This window comes from Magnolia sinica, chromosome 3 (assembly GCF_029962835.1).
Source record: "Magnolia sinica isolate HGM2019 chromosome 3, MsV1, whole genome shotgun sequence".
In the NCBI taxonomy this organism is placed as follows: Eukaryota; Viridiplantae; Streptophyta; class Magnoliopsida; order Magnoliales; family Magnoliaceae; genus Magnolia; species Magnolia sinica.
In genome coordinates, this window is record NC_080575.1 from 11,422,680 (window position 1) to 11,435,936 (window position 13,257).

A 13,257-nucleotide genomic window follows, 5' to 3' on the forward strand; every position below is an offset into this window, starting at 1 on the left:
AAAGTCTGCGGGGGCCATCGTAATATATGTGTCTAATCCACACCGTCCATCTGTTTTTCCAGCTCATTTAGGGAATGAGAGTGGACTGCACCGCAGGAAACAGTAGGATTTGAATGCCTACCGTTGAAAACTCCTGGGGGCCCACAGAAGTTTTGGATTAAGCTTTGTGTGACCTTTATGAATAGGATGGATTACAAATAAATATTAGTGTGGGCCCTAGGAAGGTTTCAACGGTGGATATCATTCTCTCCATTGTTTTCTGTGGTGTGGACCGCTTTAGCTTTAGATATGCTTCATTTTGGGGATTAGCCGTAGAATGAGCTGTTAAAATGGATGGACGGCGTAGATAAGACAAATACATCATGTTGAGCCCTCCCCCACAGAATTTACTCACTAAGCATCCTGGCTTTTATCAAGCTTGGTAGGATATTCTCATCCCACCAAGAGAGGAATTTGTAACAACTTGCAATCGGAGAGATATACGGTGGAGGCAGACATAGAGTCATTTCTAGACAGTACACGTGGCAGGGTGACTTGTAAATCGAGTCCACCCACATGAAAGAGTCTACCTGAGATGGCGTATGTCTCGACAATCAGATCCATTGGACAATCCTACCCGTATGATCAATGGTCATTAAAGTAACGGTGGAAAATAAAAAAAAATAAGAATTTGTCCAATGAAAGTAATGGCCGACAACTTGCAATGAATCTTGCAATCAATTTAAGAACTTGAGGCGTTTATCTCTCAATCAATATAAAAAGATGACATGTTGGAGCCGAGGAATCGGAATACGGTTGAGAGCTCTCTCTACCACACGTGGTGGGTGATCTACAAATCAGATACACCGGCATCAATTCAAGGCACTGGTGTTTGCGCGATTTATTCGAAATTGGATCGCGTAGTGAGTTACTCATTACGATAATCGTACTGAGTAAACTCTGTTGGGCCCACCGAGAATGCACGTGGTTTATCCACGCCGTCCATTCGTTTTTCCATGTCATTTTAGGTGTTCAACCTAAAATTGATGCATATACAAAGCTCAAGTGGATCATACAACAGGAAAAAGTGGAAGTATTGATTTCTACCGTTGAAAACTTTCTAAGGCCCCCAGTGATGTTTATTTGTCATCCAACCTGTCCGTAAGATCAGACAGACATGGATGAAGGGAAAAAACAAATATCGGCTTGATCTAAAACTTCGGTTGCCCCACGAAATTTTCAACGGCAGATGTTCAATTCACACTGTTTCCAATGGTGTGGTCCAATTGAGATTTTTATATACTCCGTTTTTGGTATAAAGCCCTAAAATTATGTGGTAAAACAGATGGAGGGAATGGATACAATGCATAAATGACAGTAGGGCCCACAGAGTTTACTCAGCACGGAATCTGCTTCCAATTTATTCAGGCCAGGTAGTTACGAGATTTATATTTTTAATAAATAAATAAAAATAAAAAATAAAAAATAACAATCTAAACTAACGTTAACTTCATACATTATGCAGCGTGATTGGAAAAAAGGGATGTATATAATATATGATAAAGGAAATTGTGTTTGGCATGGGCTTGGGATTGTCGCGCACTCCTCATATAACTTTAGGAGGTGGTAAAACCTTCGTTAGATTTCCTTGTTGGTCTAGGATTTTTGGCAATCAACGTGCTAAATTGTTCTCTAATCACATGTGCCTCTTTTTAAAAGGCATGTGTGCTATGATTGAAAATCCAAGGGTATCGTGTTAACTGAAGTTGCCACTAGTCAATTATTTTGCTTTCACAATTAATTAGACCATGTAGAAATGTTATGATAAATAATATGAAGGTTTACAGTCCTAAAATGACTCCTTGATCTATAACTGGAAACTCGAATAATAGACCTTAGTTATAAAGAGAGGGAAGGTATTAGGCACACTGTCTACCCATATATACACACAATCTTTACTTCATAGGATTAAACAAATTATTATGGATCAAAATCACCTCTTATATCCCGAGTTAGATAAATCTACCCTAACTCACTCACTCGTCGAAGCGAAAATTTGATAAGTCATCTTAAGGTTTTGATGGGTAGGATCAAATAATCTAGTAGGTTACAAAGCATACATTCAAATTGACTGGGTGGAATGTGATGTATGAGATGCTACGTTGATGATGAGCAGGGGAGTTTAGAAAGGAATGGGTGTTGCCTAATGCTCAATATGATTTAGATGAAGCCAAAAAAGATGAATAGTTGTTTCACAAGGGTCAGATTGACTAGCTTAGATCAAAGTTTTAGTTGCTCAAGTGGTTAGAAGATGTGTTAAATTGAGCTAACCTGGTCTAGACTCTTTCATTTACTATCTCACTCCCTTAGTGGAGGGATGGAAGTTCTCTAAAGGATCTAAGGGATTGATGGTTTTTCTAAATATGGGTTAGTTTCTTGAAATGAAAGAGGAGGGGGCTACTTATAGCTGCCTGGCCAAATTTTTTGGTATTCCTAAAAATATTAAGAGTAAAAAAGGCTCAACGGACTGGATTTCAGATTGTCACGTGGCAAGATCTCAACGGCTAGATGGGGTGCTAAGATGTTAAATTTTGCTCAAAATAGGGACAACAGAGTCATTTCACTCTTTCACACGAATGTAGCTCGGTTCGAAGCAAAACTACATGCTTTGCACCCTCTCCTACCAAGGCATGAAAGTTGTCACGCGGTGGGCAGCGCCCTAAGCGCCGCTGGCCACGTGCCATGCTCCCTGCTTTGGGGTTACTCTAATTTGAATGTAGCAATTGAAAATCATATATATGTAACTTATGGTGGAGATGGGAGAAGAAATGATACATGTGAAAGGGAGTAATGTGATGTGAATTTGTGGGAGAATATAAATTGATAAGTGTGGTGTGGCGTGCCACATTGAAAATTGAATTATATGGATTGGATTCTCATATTAACGATTGGATGAGAGATAAAACACATGAATGAAAACTAGTGTTGGAAATGTGAGTTTGAATGGTTATAGACATATATATTGGAATTATACCTTAAACTAGTGGCATCTCTTATGTGGAAACTATACCAAATTGATTGATGAATTCCATCTTTGTGATACATTTCTACCCAATGTGGCTTGTGGACTGTATCATTTGTTTGTGTCAATGAATAGACTTGTTTGCCCAAAAGTGGCTTGGGGGTTGTACCCTTTGTTGTGTTCATGAATGGATTGTTGCCCAAAATAACTTGTGGGTTGAACCATTTGTTGTGTCCATAAATAGACTTGTGATGGGAAGGATTTCTTGATCGATCATATCATGATTGATTTGAAAATGCCACTAGTTGAAAAGGTCGGCCATAATTGGATTGTTTAGAAATTGGACTAATTAAGGATTGGCAAATTGGACTAATTAAGGATTGGCAAATCATGCATACATGGCATTTGGAATTTTACCGAATAGCTAGTCATTGTGCGGTAATACTATTGTATATTTTACTTGGTGACTAGTTATTGTGCGGCTATCCGTTTTTGTGTCCTGATTTTTTGGTGAATCTGAAGTCCACTTGTTGATTTATGGATCATCTTATGGAGCTCTCTTATGATTTCTAGAGATTTCGAAGTTCACTTGTGATTTTCTAGTCATCTTGCGAAGTTAACTTACATCATGATTTCTAAGTGAAGCCGAAGTTCAGTTGATGATCTTTTAGTCACTTGCAAAGTTCACTTGCATTGTGGGTTCTACCCAATTGCTAGCTGGATGTGTATCCCCATGTCTGAGAGCATTTTATGTAGTCATGCATTTAAATAAATCATCAATTTTGAGCTGTATGTTATATGTGTTGTTTTTCTTTTGGAATTATACTTGACTATTTTGTTATATGTGAAATAATGAAGAGATTTCTCACTGAGATGGCCATTAATGAGTTTGTTATGTGCAACTGCACTAACTAGGTTATGGAAGAGTAGAGTAGGATGATGGCGCTCTCAAGGACAAACTCATGGAGCCTAGTGAGGAGTATTGAGTTGAAGAGCCATATATGAGTGTGGTTGAGCTCTATGAGCTTAACCAATAGTTGATAGTTTCTCTTTCAGTAATTATTGGAACTTTGAATATTTGTTTTCTATAAGTATGGATTTGTTTGTGATGTTAATTTAGACTTTATGTCTCAAGTGTAGTTTAATATGCTTGCTTTATGACGCCTACTAAATGAATGAAATGTGACTATGTAGAATGTTGGGAAGTACACTTTCCTGTGTTTTCTTAAGTTAACACTCAAGATTTTAGAGTAAGATTCCTATACTCAAGTTATAAAATTAAGGACGTTACAAGATGGTATCGGAGCAAAGTTTAAGGTAAATTGGGCCTTGGTATGGAACTTATACAAGCTTTGTACAACCCAAGTCCAGGACATTAGAATTAAACACTTTCGTACATAGGTGAAATTCCCTTTGAATTATAGTATCTTGCGGAGCTTAGAATTATGGCTAAGTCCTAAAGAGGGCGTTTGACGCATGGAATTAGATGGGATTAATTAGGATGGAATTGACAATACCACCAATTAAATCTCACATCGTGTTTGTTTTACCAGGTGTATATGCATCGGAAAATGAGACATGTATTGTGGAGGATTACAAAGAATTTCATTGAATTGTAGGAGTCTTTTCAAATCCATTTGAAAATTACATTTGAAATTTGAAATGTAGCATGCCATCCCCCTCATGCTCTGTGACAATCCAACTAAGGAGTACGTTGATTTCAGCAAGCTCTATGGGCCCCACCATGATATATGGAATATATCCAAACCATTCATCTATTTTTCAAGATCATTTTAGGGCAGGAGCCAAAAAATCAGGCAGATTGAACACTCACATGGACCACACCACATAATGCGGATTGAATGCCTACTATTGAAAAGTTCTTGAGGGTCATAGAAGTTTTGGATCGAGCTGGTATTTGTGTCTTCCCTTCGTCCAAGTCTATCTAATCTTATGAACAGTTTTGATAGTTAAAAATATATCACGGTGGGCTCTAAAAAGGTTTCAACAGTCAACGTCATTATCTCTACTACTTTCTAATGTGGTCCATATAAGCTTTTGATTTTCTTTATTTTTTGACCCATTCCATAAAACGATCACGGAAAATGGATGGACGGTGTGGATATAACACATACATCATAGTGGGGTCCAAATAACTTATTGAAATCAATATAATAAGAAAGCCTGTGACATTTCCAAACAATGTCAGCAAGTGGACGGTAGGATTTGCTAATCTCATCCATCAATCCAAACATGATTTCAAATGAATCCTAGGATTTAACTTTTCAATCTTTACAATCCAAACATAACATACAGTATCTACAAAACCATAGGATTTGCAAACAAACTATGATACCATGTCATCATTGCAAAATATCAATTACATCACACTTAATTCCACGCACCAAACGTCCCCAAAGGGGGGTGAATAAGACCACTTAAAATTATTTACCAATCAAGTTGATTAAGTGAATCCAATATCCTAAACTATAAGATATACAACCAAATGTGCAACAAGTTTAAGATGAGATGTAGAGATATCTAGTGTGTGCGATGAATTAAACACTTAGCATGCAATCTATTCATGCATCCGATATAAATAAATCATTCATAAGCATAGATAGAAATCCATACACAAATAAACAATCGACATCACAAGGATATATCGTAGTTCGGCTAAATGCCTACTCCACTCCCAGCTGTTGCACTCAAACTCGAGTGTACCAGATTTCACTATCTCAATGGTTTTAATATGTTTACCACTAACCTTTACAATCCTACACAATGACTTAGAATAATTGCCAACACAAGAACTAATTTACGTACACTCCCACCGGAGGCCTACACAGGGATTATGTACCCTCCCACTGGAGGCATACACAAGGACTTATAATGTTTTCTATAGGCTCGCCAATAACCTATTGGTTTTCTATAGGTTCAGCAATAACTTAGTGATTTTCTGAAGGTTCACCACTAACCAATTAGTCTTACACAAGGACCTACATACGCTCCCACCAGAGATGGTCCTACACAAGGATATATTTGAGCTTATGTTTCAAACTCTACAAACTCTTACTAGTTTGGATTTACTCATGGTGATGGCGTCTTCTTGAGATGCTTGATCAATGTTTCTCTGCGTTTAAATCAGCTTCTCTTTTACTCTCCTGAACTTTAATGTCAATTTTCTTAGGCTTCAAATAATCGGCTACCTTTAAGATGTACCTATGAAGTGGTAAGATAATGGGAGAGATGGGTTGCTTAAATCTCCTACAACTAATGGCTTAGTTGGTTTCAATTTGGGATTCACCTAAATGAGCATTTTAGAAGTTGATAAACAAAGTGTTTACCTATAGGTTTGGTTCCTAATATATAGAGAATATAAGATACCACGTTCATCTTCAAATGGATCTTAGAATGCTCATTAGAGTTATGAATCACAAGAAAAATAACATGAATCTCTTTGGGTGATGGCCTAAGAGTAAAGGGAAAGAATGGGTTACAATAGGATTTCTAAATCACCAAAAATCATCATCTTTACAAAGATCCATGTGCCAAATATATAGAAAAAAAAAAAAAACTAACGGATCAATAACAACCAATATCAATCGATTGATCTAACAATTCATGATTTTCCTATTTAGCTTGCAGGACACTTTTAACCGCTTTCAATCGATTGACCAGGATTGTAGATTCAATCAAAGTCGAATCGATTCCAATCAATGGACTATTGATTCGACTTTTGATTTGATCTACAGTTGGATCTATAGATCTTTGTTCCACTATAAACCTTAATAGTTTGTGCAAAGTGATTCTAAGGCTTAGGACGATTAAATAAGGGGTTTCATATTAGATAATGAATCATTTAGAGGAAAGTTTGTTTGGAACTAATTGTTGTCAGATGTCTTGAATCTAGGATGCTCGACCGGTTGAGGGAGCTGCTCGACTAGTTGAGGCCCGCTCGACTTAAAGTCCAATGAGCTCGTTTTTTGGGTGTCCGTCAGGCTCGACCAGTCGAGGGTCAGGCTCGACCGGTTGTGTAACGCCCTGTGTTTTCAGGACCCGAGTATATGACCCGTTTCCTAAGAATCCTGAGTGTTAACATAAAAAGAGCCAAATTTCATATATAATCCTTTTCTTTTATCAGAGTAGCAGATAAACATAGAATGGACAAGTCAGCATAAAGGAAAATTTTTATTTACATTTAGAGTATACAAGAGGTTGCCCATAATGACTTATACAAACCAATGTCTCAACATTGACAATTACATGATTACTTACATGAGAAATTTAAAAGCATGTAAAACATATAAACGAAAGTCGCAAGATTGCGCAGCTTCCTTGACAAGTATAACCCCGAATCCTTGACCACCAAGATGGCTCCTCCTCAATATGAACCTGCATACCACTTAAGCCACCTGTGCTACCTGTATGGTTATATATTTGATGGATGGGTGACCAACTCAGTGTGAATTTCCCTCAAGATTACACACCGCCATCTAGCTAAGCATAGTTAAAAACAACAAGGCAATCAAAAAAATACATGATGCAGTCTTTTTATATGCATGAATGCATATCGACCTGGGGTTGCACATCTAGTCGGACTTAGGCTCGTCACCCATGCAATCATCGACCTGGGAATGATCATCTAGTCGGAACAATGGGTCGATAGTTGGTGGTCTGGGAGCTAGAGAAATGATACCCCAACAACTCTAGGGCATGTGCTACAGCATCCAGAATTATCCACTCGTCATCGCCAATATGCTATGAATGCATGATTAGTCAATCGTTATTAATCCAATTATAATCAGCTAATTTAAGTAACTCAATGGTCACTACGGAGGCTCGTCACCCAACGTAGGCCGACAGATCGGGCATAGTGTCTCATGACCACCATACTCGGCTCATGAGATTCCCCTACCTTAGGATGCTTAATGAAGCCCATCGATCAGTGGCCAATCAATTTCAATAAGTAGGGATTTTCATCGCATGGTATAGGCCATCAAAGGCACACAAGGAAATCATCAAAACATGGGACAAGTGTTAAATCGCAGCGGTAAAAGAATGCTCGGAATACTAATCGTGACGGCAACAGTCAGGTAAGATTAAATCAGAGCAGTTAAAGAGGTCATTTCAAGCTATTCAAGTGTATGCCCTATGGATGGTAAATCTCACATTAATGTTTCATGTCCCATATAACCTCTAAGTCGAGGGCTCATTCCTCACAAACCCATCTTGTTACATCATAAGTATGGGTTCACGTACACAAAGGGGAATCACCCACCATTAAGTATAGTGAATAGAGATCCATAAGCGACTCACAACAATCCACAATAAAGCATATAATTATGGCATGCCAGACATAGGTTAATTCATAATAATCGCAATAAGCCATGATAAGAACTATCAATTTAAAATTAAATGGAAACCATCATGTAGGCAGTTATTGTATGGAATCATGTTCACAGCTATCAAATATAATTCAAGTATAGGCCATGCCTTAAGAATTTATAAAAGATCGCATGTTATGAGATAACACCAGTGATTCAAATAAAGACTATTGCTCAAACTAGTTTGGAAATGGAAAGCTTAGAGGGAAGAATCATCACCTTATACTTTGAATGGCCTACCAGTGTTGCTACAGAGTGCGAGTTTCCTTAGGATCAAACCCTATCATGAATTGTAAAGTTATACAATTAGGTCCAAGCTTACACACTACTTAGGGTTAGGGTTTTAACCTAGAGTTTGGATCACTTAGGTTTTGGTTATGGGATTTGAACCCTATTTTGTATGGCCATTTATGATACTATCAATGGAAGGAATTAAATGAATAAAATTATTCAAGTGAATTGGTTATTAGTTTTAAGAATATTAACAATGGTTACTATTATATTAAATTATCTAATACAACTCACAATAAACAATAATATTAATAATTCCAAAACAATTATTAATATTAATAATATGCTTAACATTTAGCCGATGTGATATTAATAGTCATTTTGATGAAAATAAATAGTGTGTTCTAGCGTTAATAATAATATTTTAAGAATGACAAGGTAAAATATTAATATTTTAATAATGATAATTTTCATATGCATCAACTAATACCCGAATGATAATTTACTAATGGTCAATCATATCTAATTTTAATAATCCAATAAATGGTAATAATAGTAGAAATGATAATTGGAATAAATTAAATCTGGAAGCAAATGTGGACGCACCCTGTCGACTCGGTCCGAGTGGAGTTGACTCGGCTCACACAACCACCAACACCTCTTCTTCTCTCTTTCTTTTCTTCTCCTCCTTTTCTTTCTCTCTTCTTTCTACCTTGCTGGGATGCCCAGCAATGAGCTTGGGCAGGCTAACCCAACTCAAATCGGCTGGACTCGGTTCCAGCCGAGTCAAGCTTCTATTTCTTTCTACTCTTCTCTCCATTTTCTTCCTCTCCTCTATCTCATTCCTTTCATTTCTTTCTTTCCTTCCTATTTTCTTTCTTTTCTTCCTTTTTCATCAGCACTGACAAGCTCGGGACTCAACTTGACCGAGTCCGAGCGAGTCAGCGACTCGGTTCGGGTTGAGCCAGCTATTTCCTCCCTCTCCTTCTCTTCATTCTCCTCCTTCATCTCCCTCTATATGTCTTCCACCTGCTGGAATTCCAGCAAGAAGTCTGGACTGGACCTGACCTGTATGGCTGGACTCATTACAGCAGCTCAGTCGGCCCAAAACTCAACTACTGAGTCAGCCCAACTCAGAGCGGTACCAACAATGGCCACCTAGTCGATGTGAGTGCAGCGACAATCTGCACCTACTCTATCTTTCTTTCTCTTCATGGCTGAGCGAGTCCTAGACTTGACTCAGACATGGCCCACTCAGCAGGCCCTGTCTAACTCGAACCAGGCCCGGTGAAGTTTGCTGAGTGAACACGACCGTGGCCGGCCAGCAGCACATCTGCACCATTCTCCTCACCCTTACTTTCTCTCTCAGGCGTGATCCTTGTCATCTGGATTTCGATGATATGGGCCACACATTGATAGATTTGAGTCCACGACCGGCCACACCACAAGCGGCAGCGACGGTGCATGCTCATTGTGGAAGACAAACGGGCGTTAATGGCATCTTCTCACCCACTACTCCTTTCTTCATTATGACGGCATTGGACAGTTTATAGGGAACATTGGAGCTTCCGGATGCAGGAAACTGAAGGTTTGAGGGTGTTTACTCGATGGTTTCAAAGGGAGAAGGAGTGGGACCGTTTCTCTCCAACAGCCGTAAGAAAGGGAGAGACGTCTGCTGCCGCACCACCCATTCATTTTATATCATGCCCTAGATGTTCATAGAGTCGTCAGATTGGTAATAAACGAATCAGATCTGATCTGGTAGAGGCCGTTTTCAAATACAGCTAATGGAACCAAAACCGGCCACGGTTTTGATTTTCTGTGGATGGAAATCCTCTCCCATGTGGAGAGCTACTGGGCGGCTGGGATTAGGCCACGTGGATGGCCGAGATGGGAGGAGAAACCCCTCACGCAGATTGCCACTGTGGCAAAGAGGAGCAGTTTCCATTTTTGGAAGATCTGGTTTTGTACAACCCTCTTGCGGCAAGGATTGTGCCCACGCACGCATATATCAACGTGCAAGGTTGGTGGGTTTTGGTGGGACCCAATCCCTGCACACGATGGACGGTCTGGATCTTGCTAGAGGATGACGATGGTGGGCCACTGATGAAGAAAATGGACGTCCGTCCGTCGTTAGCAAAAACAGAGGGAGAGAGAGAGGAAAACTTTCCATTTTTGGAGAAGCACGGGTTAGCCCATGCTGACCGGCCTGACCCGTCTGGTGCACAACAGGTGTGCACCAACTGTGTACACGCACCCTGCTAAGTGGGGTCCACCATGGTGTTTGTGATAAATCCACACTGTCCATTCATCTTGGAAGGCCCTGTCATGGCCCTCGTTACCAAAGATGGGGTGGATCCAAGGTTTTGGTGGGCCATACTAATGGATCTAGTGTCCTTTAGTGTCGATTACATCGACCCGACAATCAGATCACCCTGGAATTGAACGTCAATAGTTGGAAAGGTCCAAGGGACCATTTTAGCTAGAATCAATGGTTAGATTATGAATATATGGCCCATTATGATTTTATAACACTAAGTATCATGTTATACTGTTTTAATAATATTATTTATTATTATCATTATTATTTTTTTATTATTTTTACCATTATTATTATCATTATTATTATTTTTATTATTTTACTATTATTATTATTATCATTATTACTATTATCATTTTTGTTTTCATTATTATTTCCCTCACATATGCATGCATCTTTAAATCATGTTGTGGGTCCAACTTTTTAGGACTACCCATTTCATGATTTTATATTATTAATATTTAACCAATATCACCTATACGTTGTTATTTATTTATCTTTATTTATTCATTATCATTAGTATACCTAAGTAGGATGTGAGACTACTCGTCGTGTGTCATTCAGCTACCTACCCTAACTTTAGGGTTGCTTTGCATTAGCGCGAGCTACACCTCATGAACCTCTAATTGCTAAATCATGATTTACTGAGCATTCAGACAATCCAACGATTGGATTGACTAACATTAAATTTTTTAATAACCATTGAGATATTAAGGAATACTTAGGTGTGATCCAGGAGTTAGATATGAAACTAGGTAACCCAATCTATGTTTTCAAACGGTGGATCCTAAAAAGATGGGTTTCTTTAGTAGTATGATGATCTATCTTGAAAATCAACAGATAGATAGCTTGACGTATGGATTTGTACTATTTTCAACGGTTGGATTTAGGCTAGGATGAACGTGAATGTTCACTTAGCCATGCTTGCGTTATGCTACATTTAGTTATATGGTAACACCCGAGTATCAAAAAGTACGGGGTGTTACAGGTTGAGCGGGTTGCTCGACCAGTCGAGGCCCTCCTTCGACTAGTCGAGGTTACGCAGATCCTACGCGGACTGCGTAAATTTGAGGTGGTTTCCAGACTTTTTTAAATGAGGTGCATAAGTGGAGTTTCTTAAACTATATATAGGGGTCCCTAGGGCTATTCTAAAGTATTCTAAGGCTTCTTAAAGGTATTCTAAAGGGTTCTAAGGTTATCAAATGGTGTAGTAAGGGTGAGATTCGAGATTGTTCGAATCGGGTAAGTCCTCTCTCTTTATAATTTATGTTTTCATAGTAAATTTCTGTCGCTTTGTGCCGTGGTTTTTTCCCGCAAGGGTTTTCTACATTAAATCTTTATGTTCTCTTGTGTGTGCTTGGTGTCATTGGATTGCTATCCTAAATCTAGATATATATGATTCCGCAGCACAAATCCCAACAAGTGGTATCAGAGCAATTGTTGGGGCACAAATCTAAATCTGAGGGATTAGTAATAATGGGAAGCAATAGGTATGATATCGAGAAGTACTCAGGAAAAAATAATTTTGAGCTATGAAAGATCAAGATGATCAGTTCCTTAATCAAGCAAGGCGAAGATGGTGCTCTTGAGGAGCAAAAGTCTACTATGACTGATGATGAATGGAATACTTTTGATAAGAAGGCTTTATCATCGATTCGTTTATATCTCACGGATGAGGTTCTCTATAATGTCATGAGGGAGAAAACTGCGACTAAGTTATGGGTGAAGTTAGAGGATGTCTATGTGAAAAAAATTTCTAAAAATCGCCTACACTTGAAGTGGTGGTGGTATAACTTCAAGATGATAGAAGGTAGATGTAAGGCCCGTATCCTAGCCCATACCGTTCTATAGGCTTCCGCGGTCCTCCTGGTAAAATTTCGGTAACCGGCGATTTGTAATCGGTGTTTGCACGCGATCCTAAGTCATATCCCGTAAATCTGAGTCAGCTTAATCTGATACTTGTAACATTACGACCGCACCGTCGCCGAGGTTCCAACGCTGCGTCTCGCACACAAAGGCAATACCCAGACCAGGAGATATGGGCCCGCATTCAGTTTGAGGAAAATACCCAGGCCAGGAGATATGGGCTAGCATTCAGTTCGAGAAAAACACCGCACATTGCAAATCCCAAGAGAATCTCTACAACCCATCAATCAATCAATCAATCAAAGTACACAACCCACTCTTTCTTTCTTCCCAAATCAAGCAACCTACCAAGTCAACTCTCAAGTCAAGTACAACTATCACCTCACATCCATCACCTCTCTTACAACCACCCTTTCTCTCTCTCTTTCTCTTCATAAAATTTCAAGCAACAA